The following is a 15,377-nucleotide window of genomic DNA, read 5'->3' as shown; positions in this document are numbered from 1 at the left end:
TAGGTTGGCTTGGCTTTTATTTTGATTTGTATATAACCTTTTAATCATTTTTTTATGTTATTTTGGGATCCCATGTATATACTAAACTTTTAAATGAAAATTCAACGTTTCCTTTTGACCAAAAATTTTAACACTAACCCTTGTCATTAACCTTAGTTACACGTTTATAACCAATGGACTTGATTAGAAGGTCGTCCTTGATTAGTAGGACATTACAATTTTGTATCAGAGTTGGCAAGGTTTAAGGGTTCCTGAAGACTGGTTAGGCATGTACACTCGCAACTAAAGACAAGCTCGACTCAGGGTTTGGTAACTATTTATGTGTTCAAGTGTTTAACTGTTCAAATGAATGTATATGCCTTATATGCATGCCTTGTTAGGGAGCATGAGGTTATTTGACAGAGTTAGACCCCTTGACTATAATGTGCATTATAGAGAGGTGCTTATTAGCACTATGATTGATTATAATTGTTAAAGAAATTCTTATTAGCGTTGTTAATTGCATATAGGCCAGGAAATGATTATTAGCACTGTTAATACTGGCAGGGTTTAAAGAACATGCTTATTAGCATTGCTATACATGTATGTTTGGACATGCTTATTTGCATCGTTAATTGCTGATAAATATCAGGAAGTGCTTATTAGCACCATGGTTGAATATATTATGTGTTGAGATGCTTATTAGCATTGCATCTATTTGTTTGTTCAGTCTTGGACTGCCAGACGGAAAGAGGTATAGCTATCACTTACCTAATGGCCTAATTGATCACTGCAGAGTGGGACAGTTATCAGTATGCTTCCTCAAAGATCAGAGAGGTTGGTTGGCCAAGGAAGAGAATGTCCAGGGCCAGACCCCACCGCCAGCTCCAAGGAACTAGCAATAGGTGCTTGCTGATATGCAAGCCAGGTTATAGAGGAAAGAAGATGAGATTCGCCTATTGAGACAACAATAGGTTCCAACAGGGCACCTATAGCCCACAATACCAGTAGTGAGACAGTCAGCGCTACCAGCAGTAGTACAGCCCCAGGCATTGGAAAATAGATGGGAACTCCTGTATGAGAGATTCAGGAAACAACACCCTCCAGTTTTTTAGGGCATCTCAGACCCAGTGAAGGCTGAGTAATGGATGACAATGATAGTTGCCATCCTAGGTTTCATGAGGGTAGGCGGTAGTGAGAGAGTGGCCTATGCCACTTATATGTTTCAGGAGGATGCCTGAATATGGTGGGAGGTGGTATCCCAGACCAGGAATGTAAATACTATGGAATGGGAAGAACTAAAAACTATGTTTAATGAGAAATACTATAACGACACAGTTAGAGTTGCGAAGGCTGAAGAGTTCAGTAAGTTACTTCAGGGCAACATGTCAGTAACTGATTATGCTTTGAAGTTTGACAGAATGGAAAAGTTTGTCGGGGATCTTGTGCCCACTGATGGGACTAGAAGGGAGAGGTTTCTCCAGGGGCTACAGCCTACGATAGCCTGGGATGTTCACATCACTATTGTGCCAGGAGTGACTACTTACGCACAGGTTGTTGATTAGACACTCACAGCTGAGAGCTCAATAACTATTCAGTTCCAAAATTTAACCCTTAAGGGAAACAATATTCGATCCGTTAGGAAAGTATGGATTCCATTATTGTAGATCATGTTCCCAACCATTCATGATAATGAATCTCCAAAATAAAAGTCATTAGCCTCTGTTTACCTAAAAAATATTCGTCTGATGACGTAGCAAAATTAATATGCATGTGGGATGCACGTGACTATTCAAGTGGGTATGTTCTGTTCGACCATCAATCAGAAAAGGATTACTCAGCAGAGAGCATATTTCATGGGCGACCAGGTTGGTCGCAGTATTTCAGATATCTTTTATTGATTTGTAATCTCACATTTATGTAATGATTTTAATTTCTATTATTATTGGAGATATGCTTGTATTAAATGTAATCAAGGCCCACCGGCCCAAAAAGAACTCCTTGAGCCTATAAATAAGATTCAAAGGGCTCAAGAGAAGGGACTTTCAACTTTTGATTTTTGGATCTATAGAGAGAGAATTATAGTGTTTTTATCTGCCAAATTTGTATTCATCTCCAAGCTTGTGAAACTCGTGAACCCTAATTTATTGATCACAGGTTTTGGAGTTCTACATTAATAAGAACACCAAGTGGACGTAGGTCATTACCATCTCTGGGGTCGAACCACTATAAATCTTTGTGTCATTTATCTTTTTGGTCTGATTTCATCTCAATTCTGTCGTTTTACCTCACTCCGTGTCGTTGACCAAATCGAGGGTCAACATTTTGGTGCTCTCGTTGAAAGCTGAACTTAAGACTTCCAAGGAGATCAAATGGCGAAAACCTCTGGGAATGTGTCAACCCAGCCTCCTCCACAAAATGTGGCTGAGGATGAGCCGTAATTAGAATTGGAAGAGGAGGAGATGGATTCTGAAACTCTGAGGACGACTCTGATTGTGTTGCAAGAGGAATTAGCCAATATGAGGGTTAATCAAGAAAATGTGGCTGAAACAATGATGTTGCAGCAAAGGGAGATTGACAAGCAGCGCCAAGAGTTGAATGAGCAGTAGGCTGGCATGGACCGCCGGTAGAGGGATGCCACCGACACCCTAGAGGCAACCATTCAGTTAGCCCAGGGACAGCACGCGCCAACCTCCCAACCGGTTTAGCCACCCATTACTCACCCACAACCGAATCCACAATCAAATCATCCCCAGCATCACCACAATCCGCCGCAACCAGCAAACCCTCAGAGGCCAGAACAACCCCCTGCTGCTCAACAGGAAAGTCCGTTCCAGGGTCCTGAGCAGCAACCACCCACTTGCACTGGTCGAGATAATCCACAACAACAAAGGCAGAATATGGTCGGGCAGCGTCCCAGGAGCCCTAGATGCCAGATGACTGAGGAACAAAACCCTCCAAGCAGAGGACAACGTCCTTCTGCGAGTAGAAGTGATAACTCTACAAAATAGAGTTATTTTACCGCTTTTTATGTGCTAATTGTTGCTTAATTCTTGAGTTTTTAAGTAATTTATTAAGTTTTTAAGTAATTTTGAATTTATTAGGCTTATTTTAATTTTATAGATTTTTGTGTGTTTTTATAGTTATTTTGTTGTAAAATGTTGTAGTTTAATTATTTGAAATTAGTATTGTTAAGTTAGAAGTAAAAAGATGCAATTTTGAGCTTAAACGTTTAAATAAATTAAGTTTTAATTAATATTTTCATGGAACTTATGTTGTATATTTTATTATTGAAAATATTTAGTTTTAATTTCATTTATGTTTTTTTTTGTAGAGAATTTGTTGCATGTTTTTGCTCTTGAAAAAGCAAGAGAAATGAAGGAACTATGGCAATTTTGAAGAGGAAAGAAAAAAATGGCATTTTTCTAAGTGCAAAACAGCCCAAGCACCTCCATTAGGCCCAGCCCGTTTGCTTCAGCTTCTCCTCCCAGATGCCACTTGTCTCCCAGCTGCCCAACCACATGCTCCAGCCGCCTGCTTCATCAACCGCCTGGCCCCTGCAAAGCACAACACCCAGCTTTCCACTCACCCAACACCTGCCAATTCCTTCAACATCAACCAGCCCCAAGGCCCATCACGCACCAGACCCAATCCAGCCATCCCAGCTGCCACCAACCACCAAGCCACCCTCTCTTGAGCCCAACAAATGCATAAATGTCCTCTTGTCCCCTATGTTCAAAAATGCCAATTTTTACCCCACTTTCTACACATTTTACCCCAAAACATCATTATCACACCCTATAATTTACCCATATTTGCCATATTATAATTAATTTAATCAATTTAATTAATTTAAATTGATTATTCTAATACCTCATTTTTTGGCTATAAATAAGGGATTTTGGGTGTCTATTTTGGGAGAGGAGGTTACCATACCAAAAATTCTACACATTTCAAAACCTCTCTACTCTCTTCATCTTCTTCTTCTTTTTGGTTATTATCTATGTATTTTTAGAGGGAAAAATTGGGGGTTCATCCTCCAAATTTTCCTATTTATGTTTGTAATTTTTAGTTTGTATTTGCTATTCTAGTTATGAGTTTCTAATCTTTTTAAGATTATTAAGGTGATGATGAAACAATATGTAACTAGATAGTATTTATTTTGTATGTTGATTTCCCATTTTGTGCAACAAAGTTTATGGAATTTTCTTTTTCAAATATCTTCTTTCATCTTAAATATCATGTATTTTGGATTGTTAGCACATATTTACACTTTGTTCTTCATTAGTGCAAAAACATAATATTCTTTGTGTAAGATGTGTCATTAAATTGTACACATCCATGCTTAGAACAAAAATATTATGTTTTGCCTTATAAATAATGTTCATTGATTTATTTGTTATTTCATTAGATTGATTTACACTAAATGCTTTGAAATTATAATTTTTAAAAGTGAAGATAAATCCTATATTTTTATAAAAACTTGTGCTTAAATAGAATATCTAATTTGAAAAAGTAATGGTTTGATTAATTTCTACTATTACTAAAACTTGGGAATCAATATACCTATAAATATTATTGAACTTATATTTTGTGGATTCTAATCCTTAATAATCTTATTTTACCATCTTGTTTACAATTATTAATTTAGTAATATATATTGTTTTTAATTTCTATATTATTGTCTTTTATTTTATTTTCATTATTCAAAAATCTCTTCAATCTTTGGAGCTAGGTTAGAATTTATTACTTATGATTTAAAATAGTTTTCTATTCAATTTTAGACAACTCATTTGGGTTCGATCTCGTGCTTACACGAACACTATATTCCATATACGATTCGTGCGCTTGCGAGTTATATATATTTAAAACATACCTGTTTTGGCAGGTGGAATTAGGCTCTGCGGTCAGGAGTCCCCCACGACATAATAATGCCCGGGGACCTACTGACCAACGCAGGCCTCCACCCACCTATTAGAATATTCCAACAGGGAGAGAGGGAAATAGTGCGAACAGCAGGTCGCACCATCATCGGTCACAATTTAGAGCTATCCATGATTATAACAAGGCGGATTCTGGCATGAGGAATGCTGGTAGGCGAAAAGAAGAGAGGGGCGAAGAGCAGAACCCTCCACCAAGGGAGAACCAGCCAATGAGCCAAAATGTTGGGGGGCAACCTAAATAGCCAAACATCTTTGATCGACTGGGCGCGAGCGAGCAAAGGCGTAGGGAGGAAGAGCTGAGGGAAGTCAATGATAGAAGGGAAAGACACAACAAATATTTCCCCCCAGCGCTGGTCACTCCAATAGTGCCAGATGCCGTACAGGCCCAGCTTGATGCTTTAAATCAGGTCGCCTAGCAACTAGTTGGGAACCGGGAATCTCATATTGAATTCGATCGGAGGAAGGGCACTCCATTTGTGCAAAGAATCGCAATGGCGGAGACCCCAAGAAAATTCAAGATGCCAGTCTTACCCAACTTTACTGGATTAGAAGATCCTGTATCTCACGTGAACAAATTCGAGATACAGATGGACATCCAAAAGGTGTCAGACGATACTCGGTGCAAAAAATTTCCTGCCACTCTATCTGAGACTGCCCAGGAGTGGTTTTTCAAGTTCCCCCCGGCCAGTATAGTCTCTTGGGAAATGTTCGTAAAGGAGTTTTACAAGCAATTCTATGCTGGTCGGGTACATCCAACTGAGGCCAATCAGCAGGTCGAGATACGCCAGAAAGAAGGAGAGACCCTTAAGGGGTATGTTCAGTGGTTCATGCGAGCAGCTGCTGGGGCCAAGACGATTGGAGATGAAGGTAAGATGATGGCTCTTACAGCTGGGGTAAGGCACCACTCATCCCTCTAGAACAGTTTGCGAAAGAATGGGGTAAAGAATACCCTAGAATTTCTAGACTAAGCAGACAGGTACATCAAGCTCGAGGAGGACATTGCCAACGAAGGGAAGTCTCCCACGGATAACCAGGGCCCAAAAGGATCTCCTGCCAAAGCCGCCAATGAGTCTGGAAAGACCAATGGCAACGGCAAAAATAATGGGAAGAATGGGGGGAAAAGGGCGAACCACGAGCCGAAAAACATCTGAGAACAAGCGCCCAAAAAGTAATAGAAACGAGCCAAGGTTCACTAATTACACAGCCCTGGTCAATAGCCGAGCGGAGGTATATCAGGCCAATCACACTACTGTTCTCTTCAGGCGACAAGCTCCAATCAGGAAAGATATGTCTAAACGAGATACTACTAAGTTTTGTCATTTTCATAACGACTATGGCCATGACACCAACGAATGCAACCGGCTTAAGGATGAGATTGAGTTCCTTATTAGACAAGGACACCTAAGGAGGTATGTGCGAGAAGCTGGAGGTTCCCAGCGAGAGGCTCAAGGAGGCAATGAGCAGGCACCTGTACGCCAACGCTCACCTCCTTTAGAGGTACATTGCTGACCATCTGCAGAGGACCACATATAGCAGGTGATAGTGGCAAGGCGAGGGAGAGATACGCCCGAACCTTACGTCACGACCAGGACATTGAAATGTTGAATGTAGAGGAGCGAACTCCCAAAAAAGCTCGAACAAAGGAAGAATCGATAGCTTTCTCTGAGTTTGACGCGTAGTATGTTCGGTTTCCCCATTCAGATCCTCTGGTCGTGGACGTCCAGATTTCCAATATGATGGTTAAGCGGGTGTTGGTAGATACAGGAAGCTCAGTCAACATCCTATATAAATCTTCACTGGAGATGATGAAATTGTCAGTGCAAAATTTGGAACCATGCAACCAGACCATTTATGGTTTTTTCGGCGAAGGGCTCGCCTCAATTGGGTCGATCAGGCTTCTGGTCACAACAGGAACTGCACCTGTGAACAGGACATTACTCACTACTTTTATAGTATTTGATTGTCCTTCTGCATATAATGTTGTGATTGGAAGGCCTATTCTAGTCGACCTGCGAGCCGTAACCTCAGTCTGGCACTTGGCCATGAAGTTTCCAACCAACGCAGGGGTAGGATGTGTGTTGGATAACCAGCGAGAAGCACGGGAATGTTATAATTCCTCAATCACCAAGGCAAAAAGGAGCGGATTGGGGGAAAAAGGTGAGAAAATGTTGCTGTTAGTAAATGAAGCAAAAACCCAATCAGGAGAACAGGTCAGCAAATAGGGTGTTGCCCAAAGTGAGGATAGAGACTTAGATCCTCGCTTTAGGGATTTTGAAGAAAATGTTTGACCTGTGGAGGACCTCAAGGAGGTCCAACTAGAAGAAGCAGATCCGACCAGGGTTGTGAAAGTCGGTAAAAACAGAGACAACAACAAAAAACAAACTAGTGGAATTTTTGAAGGAGAACAAGGAGGTGTTTGCCTGGTTGCATAAAGATATGGTTGGGATAGGCCCAACGGTGATCAGCCATGTCTTAAACATAGACAAAAACTTTCCACCAGTTCAACAAAAAAGAAGGCTCATCGACAAAGACAGATCGAAAGCCCTAAGAGAAGAAGTCGAGAAGCTGAAGGAAAACGGATTCATCAGAATAGCGTTTTATCCATCTTGGGTCTCTAACCCCGTACTGGTTCCCAAGCCGAATGGCAAGTGGAGGACATGCGTGGATTTCACAGACCTTAATAAAGCCTGCCCGAAGGATTGTTTCCCACTCCCAAGGATCGACCAGTTGGTCGATGCTACATCAGGACACGAGATTTTATCATTCATGGATGCATACTCTAGGTACAATCAAATCAGTATGCATCTACCTGATGAGGATCACACTAGCTTTCGAATAGATACAAGGCTGTACTACTACAAAGTAATGCCTTTCGGTTTGAAAAATGCTGGTGCGACTTACCAGCGACTGGTCAACCATATGTTCAAAGAGTTGATCGACGTTAGCATGGAGGTATATGTCGATGACATGCTGGTTAAGTCAGAGAAAGTTGAAGAACACATCGAGGACCTTCGAAGATGCTTCAACATCTTGAACAAATATCAGATGAAGCTAATGTTAGGAAAAAATGTATTTGCCTCAATGGAAATGATAAGAAATTACAACTCTATGCAATATATTACAAATAAATAATGATTGATTAAAAGGAGTTACAACTCTATAACTGAAAATTACAAATAAACAAAGAAAATGAAGAAGATGATGAAGAAGAAGAGAATGGTGAGAATACAACTCTAAGCAAAAGACTACAAGTAAAATAAAGGTGGTTGAAACAAAAGAAAGAATTACAACTCTTAAACAAAATATACAAGTAAAAAGAACAAGAGAATAAGAAGAAAACAATACAGTAAAATGGAGAACAGAAATACAAGAAAAATCTCACTTACACAACCTAAGCGAAGAGGGTTGGGGATCACCAACTTGAACAAGGTTTAAAACCTTTGTCCAAAAGCTTATTTCCCCCTAACTCAAGCACTAAGGGATCTCTCTCAGATATTGCAAAAGCTTTCTGAAATTATCAAGCCTCAAGGTGTTTCTAGCCAAGTGCTCTAATGGATAGAAAATGTTGTGTTTTACAAGTGAGCTATAGGCTCCTATTTATAGATTTTAGAGCACCCTTTGAATTTAAAATTCCACCAACCCCCATGGCTGTTACCAATGTTTAATTGGATTAGTATGGAATTAAAAATGAGATTTGGGAGTTATTTGGGTTTTTTGAGCCGTTCAACAAAGATTGAAAAAACTGAAAAATTTGTCAGTTTTTGGCCTGTGGCCGCGGCCACCGACCAATTTCAGCACTTAAAAATGTGTTGTTTTTTCCAAACGGTTCCAAACCCTCCCAAATGATTTTGTAACTCTCAAAACACATTATTGGGGTTAAAATCATATCTCTAACAGCCATTTCACATATGGCTTTATGAAATTCATCTCAATATTATGTAACAACAAATTTACACAATAAAGGGTAATATTTGGAAGTTACAAATTTGTAACACCAAATATGTTACATTATTTGGATATATCTCATATATCTAAATATTGTAACTCTCTATTATATATTACAATATGTGACACTCTTTGTCACATTTATTTAATCTAAAACATTATAATATAATATAATATAATATTACATTATATTATAATATAACATTCCCCCACTAGATTAAATAGTTATCTATTGTAACACTTATTTAATCAATCATTATATTCCGAAATGTAACATATCCCCCACTTGATTAAATAAGAACTCTCTCTCATAGGATTCATTGCATTAGTGCATAAAGCAAAGTGTTTTTCAACTTGAACTTTACTATAGTGTAATTATCACAAAATTTGTCGAAAATTTGGTTGCACTAGACATTGAACCATCTCTTCATGATAACAAATCGGTGATAACACACACACCTTTGCGATGTTCACTTGAGACCTCTATGTCTCGTTTTGCACCGTTAATGGCCATGTGCACTTTCCATTCATGGACGTTCTTGAGAATACTCCCAATTCTCATGAGAGGCGGCACCATCCCTAGGTCCATATAGGTAGAATTCTTACAGTATTTTGTTACCAAAAATACTTGTCTTCACAAGACTGAATTCGATTAAAAATCCTTTCGGTTTTAGCCCTCCACTTGGTAACACACACGTACTCAATATCTCAGATGGGACTTGTTTTGAGTACAACTAATATTCACTTGATTGACTTGTTGTTACCTATTGAACCTAACACTAGTTGAATAACTAGTGTTAAGATAGGTTACCATCAATCGTGAATCTCTTTAGGGGGTTTAAGTTCCATCCCTCGAGATGATGCAGCCACTAAATCCCTCGTTAGTGGCTTAGTGAAAGGATCCGCCAGATTTTCACTTGTTTTCACATAGGATATTGAGATGACTCATCTTTGAATCAATTCTCTTACATATCCATGTCTTAGACTAATATGTCTAGACTTCCCATTATACACTCCGATGTATGCTCTAGCCAATGTCACTTGGCTATCACAATGTATCGATATAGTAGATACATTCTCTTTGATTAGGGGAATCTCTATCAATAGATCCCTTAACCATTCGGCCTCTTTGCCGGTAGCAGCTATAGCTATGAACTCTGCTTCCATAGTGGAATGAGATATACAGGTTTGTTTCTTGGAACCCCAAGAAATTGCACCTCCACCAAGTGTAAATACCCAACCAGTTGTAGACAAGTTTTCCCCAAGATTGGATATCCAACTTGCATCTGTATATCCTTCTAAAATTGAAGGAAATTTGGAGTAGTGAAGGCTTAGTCCTATGGTTTTCTTGAGATAACCTAGGACTCTTCCAATTGCCTTCCAGTGATCCACACTTAGATTACTTGTAAACCTACTAAGTTTACTTACCGCAAATGCTATATCAGGTCTAATACATTGGGCAGCGTACATTAGACTCCCTATAGCACTAGCATACTCCAATTGAGTCACTGCTCTTCCTTCATTCTTCTCTAGTTTTTCACTATGATCGAATGGAGTATTAGCATCTTTAACCTTGAGATGGTTAAATTTGTTCAATACTTTCTCAACATAGTAGGCTTGCCCTAAGGTAAAACCCCCCACTATGTTTCTTTACTTTGATACCAAGTATGGTGTCAACTTCTTGAAGATCTTTCATCTTGAAGGTTGATGATAGAAACCTTTTCGTTTCTTCTATCCCTTTCATGCTATTACTTAGAATAAGCATGTCATCCATGTATAAGCAAACAATGATCACATATCCCTTACAAGTTTTGGAATACAAACACTTGTCTCCATTGTTATGTCTAAACCCATTAGACATGATGGCTTGATTAAATTTCTCATGCCATTGCTTAGGAGCTTATTTCAATCCATATAAGGATTTTACAAGTCTACAAACTTTATGTTCATATTTTGGTAGGACAAACCCTTCGGGTTGTTCCATATAGACCTCTTCATTGAGGTCACCATTAAGGAATGTCGTTTTGACATCCATTTGATGAACATACAAGTTGTGTATAGAAGCTAAAGCGAACAAAATTCTTATAGAAGTTGTTCTTGCAACAGGCGCATAAGTATCGAAATAATCGATACCCTCTTTTTGCCTAAACCCTTTTGCTACTAATCTAGTTTTAAAGGTTTGGATAGTGCCGTCAGTGTGGTATTTTCTCCTAAATACCCACTTACACCCAATTGCCTTAGACCCCGGTGGGAGGTCTACCAATTCCCAAGTGTTATTGGAAAGAATGGAATCCATCTCATCATTGATGGCTTCTTTCCAAAATGCACTATCTCTCGATTGCATAGCTTCTCTATAAGTCTTAGGATCATCCTCAACAAGAAGTACAACAGGAATTTTCCTAATAACTTCCTCTCTATTTCCTTCTACCATGTAGAATGAAATTCGTTGAGAATCTATCTCATCCACTACTAGAATTTTATGATTTTTAAACCTTTGACTTCTTCAAGGTTCAAGGGGTTGCTTTACATCCTTTTGAGAATTCTCCTCTTGAGAATCAACTTTGGATGTAGAAGCTTGATAATTGTTCTCATATAACAAATTCTCCTTTGGAGATGTTGAAGCTTGAGAATTGTTGTCACATAACATATTCTCAAAAAATTCAACTTCTCTAGATTCAATCACAATATTAGACTCTAAGTCTAATAGTCTATAAGCTTTACTATTGTTGGCATAACCAACAAAAGCACACTTTATGGCTCTTGAACCTAACTTTGTTCTATTAGGTTCGTTTTTCTTGCAATATGCAAGACACCCCCGCACTTTGAAGTGCCCTATGTTGGGTTTTCTTCCTTTCCCTAACTCATATGGAGATATCTCATTTTTCTTCATCGGTATTCAATTAAGAATGTGACAAGCGGTTAAAAGCGCCTCACCCCATAAGTTGAAGTTCAACTTAGAAAACACCAACATAGAATTTATCATCTCTAGATAAGTCCTATTTTTCCTTTCGGCAACACCATTGTGTTGTGGTGTATAAGGTGCAGTGCATTCATGAATTATACCATTTTCTTCACAAAATGTATTGAATTCATTAGAGAAGTACTCTCCACCTCTATCACTTCTTAGCACCTCAATCTTTTTATTTAGTTGGTTTTCAACTTCTAATTTATACAATTTAAAAGCATCAAAAGTTTCATCTTTATGCTTTAAAAGAAACACATAGATATATCTACTAAAATCATCTATAAAAGTAAGAAAATACCTTTCACCACCTTTAGCTAAAACACCATTTAATTCACAAAGATCACTATGGATTAAATATAGTAAATTAGATGATCTTTCTACACTAGAAAATGGTTTCTTAATCATTTTTGCCTTAACACATGTTTCACATTTACCATAGTTTTTAATATTGCATGCAATCATACCACATTTAACTACTATTTTCATGGTTGAAAAACCTATATGCGATAGTCTAAGATGCCACAAAAATAAAGAATCGTACTCAATAATATAGGCGGAATTAGCATTTTTATTGATAACATTGAAAGTTACATCATTGGTGCACAATTTAACCATTCCCTCACAAGAGTACCTTTTTCCCAAAAATACATTTGATTTGGTAAGTATAAGTTTACCGGACTCAAAAACGGCTTTAATACTGGGCTTTCCAAGCAAATCACCACTTACCAAGTTTCTACTCATTTCGAGAACATAAAGTATATTCACTAATGTAACTTTCTTGCCGGAGGTGAAAAAGACTTCAATGGTACCTTTGCCAAGTACCTTGGATTTGCCCTCATTGCCCATTTGAATCTCATGGTTGCCCTTTGACTCTTCAAAGGTCTTGAACAATGATTTGTCATAGGTGACATGGACGGTGGCACATGTATCATACCACCACCCTTTCACCTTGCCTTGGACCGCATTCACCTCACTAAGGGTAGCAACTATGTTTTCCTCTTGAGTTGCGTTCACCTTAGGTCCTTGTTGGTCTTTTCTATGCCTACACTCTCTAGCATAGTGACCCTTTTTCCCACAGACAAAGCAAGGACATTTCTCGCCCTTAAACTTGTTTGGGTTGGTTTTTGGACCCAAAGGTTTCTTGTTTCCCTTTTTCCCTTTGTTTTTGGGATGTTTTGGTTGTGACACCGCATTTGCTTTGGAAGTCTCTCCATTAGACCCCTCCACAAGTTTATCTCTACATATCGATTCCTCTTCAATTCGAATATGCTTTTGGATTTCTTCCAAAGAATAATCCTCATTTTTATGAAGGATTCTGTTCCTATAGCTCTTCCAAGTTGGTGGTAATTTAGCCACTATAAGCACCAACTTGAAAGGCCTCGGGAAGCTCAATCTTTAAAACTTTCAGTTTGTTAACAATAATTTGCAATTCATGAATTTGAGGAAGAATAGGTTTATCACCAAAAAATTTGAAATCGAAGTATTGAGATATCAAAAACTTTTTGGTACCTTCCTCTTCCGCCTAGAACTTTTTCTCAAGTGCATCCCATATCTCCTTTGCTGATTTGGTCTCAGTGTAGAGGTCATAGAGCCTATCGGATAAGGCGTTGAGGATATGACCCCTACAAAGGAGATTGTCCTCCTCCCTCTTCCTTCTTTTCTCCACCTCCTCGGGAGTGTCCTTGTCGGATGGTGTTGGGAGAGGTTCTAGAGTGGATTCTAGAATGTAGGCGATTTTGAGAGCGGTCAAAAGGAATCTCACCTTGTCTTTCCACCTAGTGATATTGGATCCATCAAACCTATCCAACCTCACTAGGTCTTGATTCATGATTTTGATGGTCTCACCTTCCATTGAAACAAACAAAGGGTTAAGCTTTTGAATGTTAGGAAAAAATGTATTTGCCTCAATGGAAATGGTAAGAAATTACAACTCTATGTAATATATTACAAATAAATAATGATTGATTAAAAGGAGTTACAACTCTATAACTGAAAATTACAAATAAACAAAGAAAATGAAGAAGATGATGAAGAAGAAGAGTATGGTGAGAATACAACTTTAAGCAAAATTTTACAAGTAAAATAAAGGTGGTTGAAACAAAAGAAAGAATTACAACTCTTAAACAAAATATACAAGTAAAAAGAACAAGAGAATAAGAAGAAAACAATACAGTAAAATGGAGAATAGAAATATCAGAAAAATCTCACTTACACAACCTAAGTGAAGAGGGTTGGGGATCACCAACTTGAACAAGGTTTAAAACCTTTGTCCAAAAGCTTATTTCCCCCTAACTCAAGCACTAAGGGATCTCTCTCAGATATTGGAAAAGCTTTATGGAATTATCAAGCCTCCAGGTGTTTCTAGCCAAGTGCTCTAATGGATAAACAATGTTGTGTCTTACAATTGAGCTATAGGCTCCTATTTATAGAGTTTAGAGACACCCTTTGAATTTCAAATTTCACCAACCCACATGGTTGCGACCAATGTTTAATTGGATTAGTATGGAATTAAAAATGAGATTTGGGAGTTATTTGGGTTTTTTGAGCCGTTCAACAAAGATTGAAAAAACTGAAAAATTGGTTAGTTTTTGGCCTGTGGCCGTAGCCACCAACATTCAGTGGCTGCGGCCACCGACCAATTTCAGCACTTAAAAATGTGCTGTTTTTTCCAAACCCTCCCAAATGATTTTGTAACTCCCAAAACACATTATTGGGGTTAAAATCATATCTCTAACAGCCATTTCACATATGGCTTTATGAAATTCATCTCAATATTGTGTAACAACAAATTTACACAATAAAGGGTAATATTTGGAAGTTACAAATTTGTAACACCAAATATGTTACATTATTTGGAAATATCTCATATATCTAAATATTGTAACTCTCTATTATATGTTACAATATGTGATACTCTTTGTCACATTTATTTAATCTAAAACATTATAATATAATATTACATTATATTATAATATAATAGCTAAACCCACTCAAGTGTTCATTTGGTGTTGGATCAGGGAAAATTTTGGGATTCATAGTGAACTCGTGAGGAATTTGGGCTAATCCCAAAAAAATTCAGGCCCTAATCGAGATGGAGTCTCATGCCAAGATTAAAGACATTCAAAGCCAAACTGGGAGGATCGCCGACTTGAGTAGATTTATATCCAAGTCAATGGACAAGTGCGTCCCATTTTTTAATCTACTCGGGGGAAACAAGAAGTTTGAATGGACAGAAGAGTGCGAGCAGGCTTTCCAGGCACTAAAGTCCCACATGTCACAACCACCACTCTTGTCCAAACCAGTTGAGAAAGAACTTTGTTCATCTATTTGGCAGTCACAGAGTATGCTGCTAGTGCTGTTTTAATCAGAGAAGAATACCACATACAAAAAGCAGTGTATTATGTAAGCAAGAGGTTAGTGGGAGCAGAGTTGCAGTATCCACCCATTGAAAATTTGGCCTATTGCTTGATTCTGGCCTCTAGAAAGCTGCGACCCTACTTTCAAGCTCACCCCATCATGGTGCTCACTGACCAGCCCTTACGACA

Source organism: Humulus lupulus, chromosome 2, assembly GCF_963169125.1.
Source record: "Humulus lupulus chromosome 2, drHumLupu1.1, whole genome shotgun sequence".
Taxonomy (NCBI): domain Eukaryota; kingdom Viridiplantae; phylum Streptophyta; class Magnoliopsida; order Rosales; family Cannabaceae; genus Humulus; species Humulus lupulus.
The sequence above is the reverse complement of the archived record's forward strand: the minus strand, read 5'-3'. Positions refer to the sequence as shown.